This window comes from Gorilla gorilla, chromosome Y (assembly GCF_029281585.2).
Source record: "Gorilla gorilla gorilla isolate KB3781 chromosome Y, NHGRI_mGorGor1-v2.1_pri, whole genome shotgun sequence".
In the NCBI taxonomy this organism is placed as follows: Eukaryota; Metazoa; Chordata; class Mammalia; order Primates; family Hominidae; genus Gorilla; species Gorilla gorilla.
Genome location: NC_073248.2, coordinates 34550236 through 34564759, shown reverse-complemented (window position 1 = coordinate 34564759; position 14524 = coordinate 34550236). Strand labels below are relative to the sequence as shown.

The following is a 14524-nucleotide window of genomic DNA, read 5'->3' as shown; positions in this document are numbered from 1 at the left end:
CTGTCCCTGGCCACAGATTATTTAGCTGCAAAGGATTTCAGAGAGCAAAAGAGACTTCAGGTAGGCTGGCTGCACTCCAGGTTTTATGTCTTTATCTAGTTGTAGAGGCTGAGGTGGTTTGCACTTTGCAGGAGGTTTTGTGTCCTCTGACAGGAATCATTGAACATTGTTGAGACTCCAGCACAAGGCAGCTGGATCTCTCAGGTGAGCCTTCATTTTTCTTTGTTTTCACAGGAAATCCATAGTTCCTCTATAAAGCACTGCTGGACATCAGTTTCAGGCTTGCCTTCACCCCAGATGGCCTCTGAGATCTGTTTCAACTTTATGTGCACCCGTGAGAGGCCAGTCCAAGGTGTGAGAATACTGCTTCACCTTGTACTTGCCTTGTTTGGGGTTTCTGCATTTCCCAGAGAGCCCACACGAGGCTCAGGATGAAGAGAAGCAATGAAGACAAGAGCCCTGACTTCTTTTGTTGACACCTGCCTCTGTGGTCTCAGGTATGATTCTATCACCCAAAGAACCCTCAACAACACATCAGACCAAATTGCAATCTCCAAGGGGCCCAATTCTTGCACACAGCCTCTTTTGAGAATGGAGTCAGAGGAGCAGCTTCCAACAACCACCACACAGTTCCAAATGTCTCTCCTCACAGTGGAACTGGGCCACAGAGATGGCCCAAATGTGCCTTAAGATTGAGACTTTTAGGGTTCTGCAGTGTGTTTTTGCAGGCAGCATTTTTGGCCATACTAAGCCTGCTCTACCTGTACCATTTTCCTTTGCTTAAGGCAGGCTGACATCTCTGACAGCCAGAGCCTGAGCCTTCCTCATGAATGTGCATGCTGCAGTCTCAGGGCACCAGGACTGATTTTGAGCATGAGTGTTTTCTTCTAACCACTGTCACATTTTAATGACTAGGAAGCTTTGATAGTTTTAAAACTGTAAATTAACCTTACAGCCTCCAACAAGAAAACTTGTGTTCTCCCACTTCTATTGGAGGGCTGCATGATTCTTGTAAGATGAGAAGAAGGCTGCAGTGTTTGGCTTTTGCCTTGTAACATAGCCTCTGTTTCATTTCGTCTGAATGGGCTCCTTATTTTGGAGGGGCTCTTTCATTGTGTTGTTGCTGGATGGGACTACCTCTGGCCACAGATTATTTAGCTGCCAGGGATTTCAGGGAACAAAGGGGAGTTTGGGTAGTCTGCATATACTGCACGTTGTGGGTCATTGTCTCTTTGTGGGGGCTGAGTATATTTGTACTTTGCAGGAGGCTTTTGTGTTCTCTGACTGTAATTACTGAACATTGCATGGACTCCAGCAGAAGTCAGCTCTTTCCCTCAGCCGAGTCTTGATTTTTCTTTGCTTTCTTGGGGAATCCACATTGCTCCTTAATGGCATTACTGGACACCCTTTTCAGGCTTGCCATTGCCACAGACAACCTCTGCCACACTGTCTCAACCTCATCTGCATCCATGAGTTGCCAGTCCAAGGTGTGAGAAAGCTGCTACTACTTTGACTTGCCTTTGTCATGGTTTCTGCCTTTCCCAGAGAGGCCCTGTGAGGCCCAAGATAAAGGAGGCAGTGAGGTCAAGAGCCCAGCCATCTATCACTGACACCTGCCTCTGGGAGTCTCAGGTATGATTCTATCACCCAAAAAATTTTCAACAACACACAAGACTATATTCCAATCCTCAGTGGAGCCGATTCCTGCACACAGCCTCTTTCAATAATGGAGTCAGATGAGCAGTTTTTTGTGACCACCTCACAGTCACAAAATGCCTCCTTCTCCAGCAGGACCTGACCAGTGAGATAGCCCAGGGGGTCCTTGAGGTTGGGAATTTTAGGGTCCTGCAATGGGTTTTTGCAGGCAGCCTTATTTCCAATACCAGCCTTGCTCTGTCTGTATCATTATTCTCTACTTAGAAGGCTGATAGCTCTGACATCCAGGTGCCCCAGCCTGCCTCATGAATGTGCATGCACTAGTCTCAGGTCACCCGGCCTGATTGTGAGCACTGGCTAGTGTCACCATGAATGTCACCATTGCCTAGCAACAAGCCCTTGTGGCTTTGCAGAGAAGGGGACCTCCGTGGAGATGCGTCGGCGGTGGACTCTTGCCTGTCTTCTCTGGGTGACCCTTGTAATACTCCCATGATCCTGTGAGAGGGCAGACATAAGCCAGCCTAAATAAACATTAAGCACAGCCCCAGGAATAAACCATGAAATCGTTAGAAATCCAAAAGGATCTGCAGGATTTTTCAGGCTGGCCTAGACTTTGTAAGGGTGATTCTTTTTGAAATATACCACATTTATTTAATCAGACTCCAATTACAGGTACACACACACACGTACACACACACACACCTACACACACACACATAATACCATACATACATGCAGACAATGAAACACTGAGATATGTCTGTTTTTCCATGTGGTGTGCTTCTCTTCTATCTACATTGTGGCTTTATTATTTTTTTTTTTGTAGGAGGTGATTTGGAATCACTGAGTCTCAGCATGCCTCCCAACCCAGCCCACCTGTGTTTTCTGGGGTTGCTCTCTCCCAGGTGGGGTTTCCTGCAGAGCCACACAGCCTCAGGAGGTGCCCAGCTGTGTGTTTCTGTGGGGGTGTTGTAAGAGTTGGATGTCTGTATGTGTGTGTGGTATTATGGGTTTGTGTGAGTGTGTGTCTGTCCATGTAAGTGGAGTCTTCTTAAAGTAATGTTGCTATAGCACTTCAGCTCTTCTTCTTTTTTTTTTTTGAATTTCAAAACGTTTTTTGGTGGCATTCTTTGTCTCTCTGCTCGACTTTCTGTGGATCTTGAATCTGCAGTAAATTGGGAGGCATGAAGAGACTTGCTGGTGTCCAAATCACCTCCTACAAAAAAAAAAAAAAAAAGGCCACAATTCTAGATAGAAGACAAGCACACCACATGGAAAAACAGACATTTCCCAGTGTTTCATTGTCTGCGTATATGTAAGGTATTATGTGTGTGTGTGCCTGTAATTGGAGTCTAATTAAATAAATGTGGCTAATGCACTGCAGTTTTTTTTTTGAGTTTGCCAAATTTTTGGTGGCCTGTCTCTGCTGTTTTGCTTGGTATCAGTGTTTTTATTTTTCTGTAGATCTTGAATCTACAGTGAATTGGGTAGCTGACTGTGACCCACTAGGCTCCAAATCATCTCTTTTTGAAAAAAAAAATCCACTCTTCAAAAAAAAGAGGAGCACACCACACCCGATAAAAGACCTCACCCAGTTTTTCATTGTCCTGTGGCTAACTCATGGAGAAACACTAGCAGTCCTGTTTGCATGGCCTTTTGGATTTACCTCAAATTCAGTTCCCAGCAGAGCAGGCTACACATCGTGAGGGGCCACTCCTGCATCATCTTGGGATTTTCTTCTGTAACGGAGAGTGTGAGCAGCAATAAGGACAGATAGGGATGAGGATACAAATCTGGTGAGGGGTGGATGGGGTCCTGCACCTTCACCTGCAAAATGTTGAAGGTAGATGACACAGAAGTTGCTTCCAACTGCATCCTCACATTCCCTTAATTACACAAGCAGTTCACACCATTGTCCAGTGTTCAGGTGGGAGGATTCCAACGTGCAGAGGACATTTAGTGTTCAAACTGGGGCCATCCTGTCAAACGCCCAATTTGAAGGGTTTCATACTCGGAGCCAAATAGGAGTAGGACAGATTGATGCTGGGTGGGATATAGCCTCCACACTTGCCTCTCCTTTTATTGACTTCCATGTTGCTTGTCAGCCTAGGGTTTTCTGGATTTGGCTCAAAGTCTTCCAAGCTAAACATTTCCTAGTTCAGGGAGGACAACCTTTATGGGAATCCATTGCCTGAGTGTTTTCTTCTAAACACTGTCACGTTTTAATGACTGGGCAACTGTGATAGTTTTAAAACCATAAATTCCTGTTTCATCCACCAACAAGAAAACTCTTATTCTCCCATTTCTTTTGGAGGGTTGCATGATTCCTTTAGGATGAGAACCAGGCAGCTGTGTCTAGATTTTGCCTTGTAATCTAGGCTGTTTCAATTAATATACATGTCCTGTCTCATTGTAAAGGGAGTCTTTCCTTGGGCTGTTGCTACATGGGATTGACTCTCACTGTAGATGTTTTACCTGCCAGGGATTTTAGGAAGCAAAAAGGACTTCGAGTTGGCTGGCTGTGCTTCAGGTGGTGGGTAGTGGTCTCCTTGAGGAGGCTGATATAGTTGGAGGAAGATTTTGGGTCCTCTGACAAAAATCTTGGAACATTGCTTGAACCCCAGCACATGTCCCTCGTTCTCTCAGGGGAGCTTTAATGTTTTTGTTGATTTCATGGGGTTCCACAGTCCCTTCATTTGCACTATTTTACCCCCTTTCAGGTTTGCTATTGCCACAGAGGGAATCTTAGACATTGTCTAAACCTCATCTGCACCCATGAGATGGCATTTGAAGGTGTGAACATATTTCTCCAACATGGACTTGCCTTTGTCATCATTCCTGGCTTTCCCAGACAGCTGCTGTGAGGGCCAGGATGAAGGGAGAGAGTGAGGGTAAGGGCCCAGCCATCCTTTGTGGACATGTGTTTCAGGCATCTCATATATGATTCCATCACCCAAAGATCCCTTAACCTCTCACCAGACTGTATTCCAATCCTGACGGGATCAGATTATTGCACACAGCCTCTCAGGAATGGAGTCAAAAGAGTAGTTTTCAGTGACCAAATCACAGTCTCAAAATGCCTTCTCCTTCAGCAGGACAAGACCGTGGAGGTGTCCTGAGGGGGCCCTAAGGTCAAGCCTTCTAGGGTCCCGCAGTGGGTTATTGCAGGCAGCCTTCTTTTTCTTTACCAGGCCACCTCTGCCTGTACCATTTTCCTCTGCTTAAGCAGTGTGACTACTCTGACAGCTGGACATCCAAGTATGCCTTGTGAATGTGCATGCACTAGTCTCAGGACACCAGACCTGAGCTGTGAACTCTGGCCAGCAACACATTGAAGGCCACCATTGCCTAGGGGCAAGTCTCTGCAACATGGTGGTTAAGGAGACCTGCGTGGAGATGCATCAGTGGTGGACCCTTGCCTGTCTTCCCTGTGGGGTCCATGGAATAGTCCCATGATCATAGGAGAGGGCAGACATGAGCCAGCCTTAAGAAACTTCAGGCACATCCCGAGGAATAAACCGCTAATTCCCTAAGGATAAAAAAAATCTTCAGGATGCCTCAGGCCTATCTAGATTTTGTGAGCCTGAGTCTTTCTGAAACTTGCTCCACTTTGATTTCTAGTTACAGCACGCCCATGTTCCCCAGGGTTGCTCTCTCCCAGGTAGGGCTTCAGGCAGAATCACACAGCTTCAAAAGCTGCCGGGATGTATGTTACTGTGATAGTGTTGGATGTCTTCGTGTATGTGTGGCTTAGTGTGTATATGTTTGTGTGCCTTTAAATAAAGTCTGCTTAAAGAAATATGGTTAACACTCTGCAGCGCCTTTTGTTTTTTGAGTCTCCCAACCTTTGGGTAGCCTCTCTTTCTGGCTTTCCTTCGACTGCAGGGCTCTGTGTTCTTTATTTTTATGTGGATCATGAATCTGCAGTAAATTGAGAGGCTGGTTGAGATGTGCTGGGTTCCAAACAACCTCTTTCTGAAAAAACAAACAAACAAACAAACAACAACAAAAATACAAAATAGGACACTCTTCTAGAAAAAAGAGGAGTACATCACACCCAAGAACAGACATATCCCAGTGTTTCATTGTCCTGCAGCAAACACAGAAAGACACACTAGCATTCCTGTCCACTAGGCCTCTTGAATTTAGCTCCAATTTGACTCCCAGCCAAGCAGGTTATTCGCTTCATGAGGGGGCACTCCTCCATCTTCCTGGGATTTCATCATGGAATAGAGAGTATGAGCAGCAATAAGGTCAGTTAGGGGTGAGAATCCAATTTGAGGAGGAGTGGACTGGGTCCCGCACCTTCACCTGCAAAAATAATGAAGACAGATGACACAGAATGTGCTTCCAACTGCATTTCTGCATTCCCTTAATTGCAGAAGCAGTCCACAACATGGCCCAGTTTTCTGGTGTGAGCACTCCAAAGTGCAGGGAACATTGGTTTTGCCCTCCTGGCAAACTCCTTATTTGAGGGCTTGTGTACAGGGATGGACTGATGCTAGGTGGCATGAGTCCTTCACACTTGCCTCTGCTTTGCCTCACTTTCATGTTCCTCACCAGCCTAGAATTTCTGGGATCTGGCTAGACATCTTCCAAACTAAATGTTTCCCAGTTCATGGAGGATGACCCTCATGGAAATGCATTAGGTGAGTGTTTCCTTCTAAACACTGTCATGTTTTAGTGACTGAGCTGCTGTGATACTTTCAAAACTATAAATTGTCATTACAGCCACCAAAAGTGAAACTCTTATTCTCCCACTTCTGTTGGAGGGCTGCAAGACTCTTGTAGGGTGAGAAGCAGGCAGCAATATCTGGCTCTTTTCTGGTAATGTATGCTCTGTTTTGTTTCATTTGCAAGAACTTTCTCATTGTCAAGGGTGTATTTAACTTGGCTGTTGCTGGATGGGACTGCCTCTCACTACACATGTCTTGGCTGTCAAGGTGTTCACAGAGCAAAAGGGACTTTGCATAGGCTGCCTGCAGTCCAGGTGGTGAGTTGTCATCTCATTGTCAGGGCTGAGGTTGTTTGCACATTGCAGGAGGCTTTTGGGTCCTCTGACAGGAATCGCTGAACATTGCTTGGACTCCAGCACAAAGCATTGCATTCTCTCAGGCAAGCCTTGACTTCTTTTTGTTTGTTTTTCATGGGGGTTCCACATTTTCCCTCAATAGCACTACTGGACATCCTTTTCCAGTTTGCAGTGGTCACAGATGGCCTCTGAGCCTCTGTCTCAACCTCATCTGTGAGAGGCCAGTTTGAGGTGTAAGAAAAATGCGTCACCTTGGACTTGTTTTGTTATGGTTTCTGCCTTTTCCAGACAGCCCCTGTGAGGCCCAGGATGTAGGGAGGCAATGAGGTCAAGGGTCTGGCCATCTTTCACTGACAGCCATTTCTGGTGTCTGTATCACTTAAAGAATCCTCAAAAACACAGCAGACCATATTCCAATCCCCATGGGATGTGATTCTTGCACACAGGTTTTTTGGGAATGGAGTCAGAAATGCAGTTTCCAGCGACTCCAAATGCCTCCCGCTTCCTGAAACCTGACCATGGAGATGGCCTGAAGAGGCCCTGAGGTCAAGATATTTAGTTTCCTGAAGTGGGTTTTTGCAGGCAGCCTTTCTCTAGATACCAGGCCAGCTCTGCCAGTACCATTTTTCTCTGCTTAGGCAAGCTGACAGCTCTGACAGCCAGATGCCCAAGGCTGCCACACAAATGCACATGAGCTATCTCAGAGCACCGGGCCTGATTGTGAGCTCTTGCTAGCTTCACAATGAATGTCACCATTGCCTAGTGACAGGTCCCTGTGGCTTGGCAGAGAAGGAGACCTCCGTGAAAGTGCATCAGTGATGGACTCCCGCCTGTCTTCTCTGTGGTATCCATGGGTTTGTCCCAAATTCCTAGGAGAGAGCAGATGTGAGCCAGCCAGAATGATGAGCACTGCAATATCCCTAAGGATGCAAGAGGATCTGCAGGAATCCTCAGGACTGCCTAAACTTTGTACAGGTGAGTTATTTTTAAACTTGCCCCACAGCGATTTCTAGGTACGACCCAACTGTGTTTCTTGGGGGTGCTCTCAACCAGGTGGGACTTCCTGCAAAACCATGCAGCCTCAGGGGCTGCCAGGCTGTGTTTTTATGTGGGAGTGTTGCGAGTGTTTTATGTCTGCGTGTGTGTGGCATTGTGTGTTTCTGTGTGTGTGTGTGTGCCTGTAAGTGGAGTCTGCTTAAAATAATATGGTTAATGCACTTTCGCGATTCTTCTTTTTTGAGTCTTCCAACATTCTGTTTGTCACTCTGTGTGGCTATGCTTGGGCTGTGGGTCTCCATGTTCTTTATTTCTCCTTGGATCATAAATCCATAGTGAAATGTGATGTGGGCCAATGTGCCGTTTTCCAAATAACCTCCTCCTGCAAAAAAAGCCACTCTTCTACAAAGAAGAGGAGCACACCACATCAAAAGACAGACATCTCACAGTGTTTTATTGTCCTGCAGCCAACCCAGGGAAAGACCCTTGCAATTCTGTCTGCAGGGCCCCTTTAATTTACCTCAAATTTGGTTCCCACCAGAGCAGGTGCTTCATGCCATGAGGGGGCACTCCATCATCATCTTGAGATTTCACCTTGCAGCAATGAGGTCAGGTAGGGGTGAGGATACAATCTTTTGAGGGGTGCATAGGGTCCTGCCACATCACCTGCAAGAAAAATAAAGACAGATGACACAGAAGGTGCTTCCAATTCCATGACCTGGTGTTCAGGTGGAAGTACTCCAACGTGCAGGGAACATTTCAAGTACAAACTGGGGCCATCCTGATAAACTGCTAATGTGCATGCTTTCACACCCAAAGCCAAAGAAGAGTGTGATGGATTGATGCTGGGTGGGATGTGTCCTTCACACTTGACTTTTCTTTTTCTAACATCCATGTTCCTCTTTGGCCTAGGTTTTTCTGGGTCTGGATCCATGACTTCCACACTAAAAGTTTGTGAGTTTGTGGAGGAAGACCTTCATGGGAATTCATTGCATGAGTTTTTCTTTCTAAACTCTGTAATATTTTAATAACTGAGCAGCTGTTATAGTTTTAAACGCATAAATTCCTGTTACAACTGCCAACATGGAAACTCTTGTTCTCCCACTTTTATCAGATGGCTGCATGACATATGTGGAATAAGAAGCAGGCAGCTGTATCTGCATCCGCCTGATAATCTTGGCTGTTTCACTTCATCTGCCCATCCTTTCTGTCTGTAAAGATCTTTCACTGGACCTTGCTAGGTGGGACTGCCTCTCACTACAGATCTTTTGGCTGCCAGGAATTTCAGGAAGCAAAAAGGACTTTGTGTAGGCTGGCTATGCTCCAGGTTGTGGGCTGTGGTCTCTTTGTGGGGGCTAATGTTGTTTGCACTATGCTGCTGGAGGATTTTGGGTCATCTGACAGGAATCTTTGAATATTGTTTGCAATCCCATACAAGTCGGCTTCTTTGGGCAGCTAAGCTTTCATTTTTCGTTGCTTTCACGGGGGGCCCACATTGCCCCCATGGGCACTACTGGACACTCTTTTCTGGCTTGGAATAGCTAGAGTTGGTCTCTGAGACACTGCCTCAACCTCATCTGCACCTGTAAGAGGCCAGTTTGAGGTGTCAGAACAATCCTTTATATTGGACTTGCTTTTGGCGTGGTTCCTGCATTTCCCTGAGAGCCCCTGTGAGGCCCAGGGTGAAGGGAGGCAGTGAAGTCAAGGGCCCAGCCACATTTTGCTGACACCAGCCTCTTGGTTCTCAACAATGATTCCACCACCCAAAGACCCCTCAAAAACTCACCAGATGGTATTCCAATCCCCATGGGAAATGACTCTTGCACACAGCTTCTTTTGAGAATGGAAGCATAGGAACAGATTGCAGAGACCACCATACAGTCTCAAAGTGACTTCTTTTTCAGCAGAACATGACGATGGAGACTGTCCAAAAGGGCCCTATGGTGTAGAATTTTTGGTTCTAGCAGTGGGTTATTGCAGGCAGCCTTTTTCCCAATACCTGGCAAGCTCTGCCTGTACCGTGTTACTCTGCTTAATCAGGCTGCCAGCTCTGAGAGCCAGGTGCCCTAACCTGCCTTGCAAATGCGAGTGAGCTAGTCTCAAGGCACCAGGACTGAGCTGTTAGCTTAGTTGGCATCACAGTGAATGCCACTGTTGCCTAGCAACAAGTTCTTGTGGCTTGGCTGAGAAGGAGATCTTTTTGGAGGTGTGCTGGTGGTGGACTCTCCCCTGCTTTCTCTGTGAGATTTACGGGATACTTTCATGATCCTAAGAGAGGGCAGACCTAAGTCAGCCTGAAAGAATGTAATACAAGCCCCAAGAATAAAACACCAGTTCCCGAAGGATCCCAAAGCAACTACAAGCTGCCCGAGGCCTGCCTAGATATTGTAGGGTGAATCTTTTTGAAACTTGTCCCACTGTGATTTCTAGGTACAGTCCTCCTGTGTTCTCCAGAGTTGCTCCCTCCCAGGTGAGGTTTCCTTCAGAACCAACAGCCTCAGGAGCTGCCGGGCTGTGTGTTTCTGTAGGAGTGTGGTTAGTGTTGGATGTTTACATGTGTGTGTGGCCTTGTTTTTTATTTATTTATTTATTTTTATTATTATTTGTGTGTGCGTGTGTGTGTGTGTGTGTGTTTGTGTGTTTGTGCCTGTAAGTGGAGTCTGCTTAAAAGAATGTGGCTAACCCACTTAGCAGTGCAGTGCTTCATTTGTTTGAGGCTCGCAACCTTTTGGTGCCTTTCTGTGTGCCTCTGCTTGGGATGCAGAGCTCCGTCTTCTTTATTTTACTGTGAGTCATGAATCTGCAGTGAATTGGGAGGCTGGCTGAGACATGGTCCTGTCCAAATCAACTACCCATGCAAAAAAAAAAAAAAAAAAAAAAAAAAGAAAAAAAGGAAAAAATAGAAAAGAAAAGAAAACACTCTTCTAGAAAGAAAGAGGAGCCCATCTCACCCAGGAACAGACATCTCTCACTTTTTCATTGCCTTGCGGGCAACCTAGAGACAGTAGCAATCCTGTCTGCAATAAAACTTGAATTTACCTAAAATTTAATTCCCGGATGAGCAGGTGCTTCATGTAATAAAGGGCACTCCTCCATCGCCTTGGGTTTTCATTCTTGGGAGAGAGTGTGAGGATTAATAAGGTCTGATGGGGTGAGGATACAATCTGGTGTGGGGTGGCTGGGGTTCCACTCCTTCTCCTTCACCTGCAAATAAGGGGAAGACAAGTCACACAGAACGTGCTTCCAACTGCATCTCCACATTCCATTCATTGCACAAGTAGTTCACATCATGGCCTGGTGTTCATGTGGGAATACTCAAATGTACAGGGAATATTTGGGGTGCAAACTAGGGGCATATGGGCCAACTTGCAATTTCAGGGCTTTCATATCCAAAGCCAAATAAGAGTTGGATGTATTGATGCTAGGTGGGATGAGGCTTCCACACTTGCCTCTTCTTTTCCTGGATTTAATGCAGCTTGTAGACCAAGAGTTTCCTGGGAATGACTCCATGTTTTCCACACAAAGTTCCCCAGTTCATGGAGGGCAACACTCATGGGATTGCATTGCATTAGTGTTTTCTTATAAACACTACCAATTTTTAATGACTGGGCAGCTGTGATACTTTTAAAAGCATGAATTCAGGTTACAGCCACCAACAAGCAAACACTTCTTCTCACACTTCTATCAGAGAGTTATATGATTCCTGTAAGATGAGAAGCAGGTAGCCATGTCTGCATTTTCCTGGTAATCTTGCCTCTTTTCACTTCCTCTGTATGTCCTTCCTCATTGTGGAGTGGATCTTTCGTTTGGCTCTTGCTGGATGAGACTGCCACTTGCCACAGATCTTTTTGCTGCCAGAAATTTCAGGGAGCAAAAAGGACTTTGGGTAGGCTGGCTATGCTGCCAGTCGTGGGTCATAGTCTCATTGTGGGGTCTGAGTTTGTTTGCACTTTGCAGAAGGCATTGGGTCCTCTGACAGGAATCTTTTAACATTGCTGGGACTCCAGCATAAGTCAGCTCATTCTCTCAGATGAGCCTTAGTTTTTATTTGCTTCCATGGAACGTGCACATTGCCCCTCAACAGCACCACTGGACACCATTTTCTGATTTGCAATCACCACAGACACCCACTGAGACTCTGTCTCAACCTTATCTGCACCCATGAGAGGCCAGTTGGAGATGTAAGAACATTGCTCCATCTTGGACTTGCCTTTGTCATTTTTCCTGCCTTTCCCCAAGAGCCCCTGTGAGGCCAAGGACACAGGGAAGCAGTGACATCAAGGACCCAGCCATCTTTCACTGACACCCACTTCTGGGGTCTCAGGTATGATTCCATCACTCAAAACCTGCCAAAACCACACCAGACTATACTCCCATCCCCACGTAGCCCAGTTCTTACACACAGCCTCTTTCAGGAATGGAGTCAGAAGAGCAGTTTTCAGTGACCACCTCACAGTCTTGAAATGCCTTCTCCTACAGAGAGACCTGAGCACGGAGACTACCAGAATGAGCCCTAAGGTCAAGACTTTTAGGGTACTGCAATGGGTTATCACAGTCAGCTTTTTTTTTTTTACAATAACAGACCTGCTCTGCCTGTACTATTCTCCTCTGCTTAGGCAGGGTGAAAGCTATTATAACTGGTTGCCCCAGCCTGCATTGCAAATGTGCATGCACTAGTCTCAGGGCACCAGTCCTGTGCTGTGAGCTCTGGCAAGTGTTACAATGAGTGCCACTGTTGCTGACAGACAAGTCCCTGTGGCTTGGCAAAGAAGGAGACCTCTGTGGAGATGCATTGACAGTGGACTCTTGCCTCTGTTCTCTGTGAAATCCTAGGGATAGTCCCATGATCCTAGGAGAGGCAGACATCAGCCAGCCTGAAAAAACATGAAGCACAGCCCTAGGAATAAACTGCAAAATCCCTAAGGATCCAAAATGATCTACAGGAAGCCTCAATCCTGCCTTGATGTAGTAGGGGTTCATCTTTTTGAAACTTGCCCCGATTTGATTTATAGGTACAGCCTGCCTGTTTTCCAGAGTGTTGCTCTCAAAAACTGAGGTGGAACCTCTGAGAGGTCACAACCTTTGAGGTGAAGCTCCCTGAAGAACCACTCAGTGTCAGAAGCTGCCAGGCTTTGTGTTTTTCTGGGAGTGTTGAAGGTTTTGGATGTTTGCGTGTGTGTGTGGCCTTGTGTGTGTGTGCATGTTTGTCTGTGTGTGTCTGTAAGTGTAATGTGCTTAAAGAAATGTGGCTAACAAATGTCAGTGCTTCTTTTTTCTTGAGTCTCAAAAACTTTTTGTGCCCTGTCTGTGTGGCTCTGCTTGAGCTCCAGAGCTCCGTGTTCTTTATGTTTCTGTGGATCATTAATCCACAGTGAATTGAGAGGTGGGTGGAGACCCGCCGGCATCCAAGTCACCTCACCCTGCAAGAAAAGCCACTCTTCTAGAAAGAAGAAGAGCATACCACACCAAAAAAAGAGACATCTTCCAGTGTTTCACTGCCCTGCAGCCAACCCAGGGAGAGACACTAACAGTCCTGTCCACATGTGCCCTTGAATGTACCTGGAATTCTGTTCCCAGCCCAGCAGGTGCTTCACATTCATGAGGAGGTACTCCTCCATCGTTTTGAGATTTCTTTCTGGGACATAAAGTGTGAGCAGGAATAAGGTCAAATAGGGGTGAAAATACGACCTGGTGAGGAGTGGATGGGGTCCCACAACTTCACCTGCAAAAAAAAAAAAAAAAAAAAAAAAAGACAGATGACATGGAAAGTGCTTCCAACTCAATTCTCCAATGCCCTTAATTGCACAAGCAGTCCACACAATGGCTGTGTTCAGGTGGGAATACTCCAATGTGCAACGAACAGTGGAAGTGCAAATTGGGCCCGTCCTGGCAAATTCCTGATTTAAGAATTTTCATACCCTGAGCCAAATGTGAGAGGAATGCATTGATACTGGATCGTACATGGCCTCCACACTTGTTTCTTCTTTTTCCTGACTTCCATATTTGTCATCCTAGGGTTTCCTGGGCCTGGCTCAACCACATCCACACTAAGCATTTCCCAGTGCACAGAGAACGACACTCATGGGCAACCATTGTATGAGTTTCCTTCTAAACACTGTCAGGTTTTAATGCCTGCACAGGTTTTTTACTTTTAAACTCATAAATTCCAATTACAGTCTCCAATAAGAAAACTCAACAACTCACCAGATTATATTCCAATCCTCTTACAACCAGATTCTTGCAAACTGCCTTTTTTGGGAATGGTGTCAGATGAGCAGTTTCCTGCCACCATCTCACAGTCTCAAAAAGCCTACAACTCCAGAGGGACCAAATCACGGAGATGACCGAAAGGGTCCCTAAGGTAGAGACATTTAGGGTCCTGCAGTGTGCTATCCCAGGCAGCCTTTTTCTCAGTACCAAGCCACCTCTACCTGTACCATTTTCCTCTGCCTAGGCAGGCTGTCAGCTTACATCCAGGTGCACTAGCCATCCTTGCGAATACATATTTGTTAGTCTCAGCAAATGAAGCCTTAATTTGAGCTCTGGCTAGAGTCACAATGAATGCCACAGTTGCCTAACGACAAGTCTCTGAATCTTGGTGGACAAGGACACCTCTGTGGAGGTTCATGGGCCATAGACTGTCACCTTTCTTTTCTGTGGGATCCTTGAGATAGTCCCATGACACTAGGAGAGGGCAGACATGAACCAGCCTGAAGAAAAGTCAAGCAGAGTTTCAGGAAAAAACCACGAAATCCCTAAGGATCTAAAAGGATCGCAGAATGGCTCAGGCATGCCTAGATGTTGTATGGGTGAGTCTTTTGAAACCTACCCAACCGTGAT

The 14524-nt window shown here is 46.1% G+C and overlaps 1 long non-coding RNA gene across 1 annotated transcript; it reads left to right on the top strand.

The window, feature by feature from the left end:
* Window positions 1-306: 306 nt before the first annotated feature.
* LOC129530282 (uncharacterized) lies at window positions 307-5455 on the top strand. Its single transcript, XR_008675775.2, has 3 exons — window positions 307-497; window positions 1546-1632; window positions 4377-5455. It is a non-coding gene; the product is annotated as an uncharacterized lncRNA (long non-coding RNA).
* The last annotated feature ends 9069 nt before the right edge of the window (window positions 5456-14524 follow it).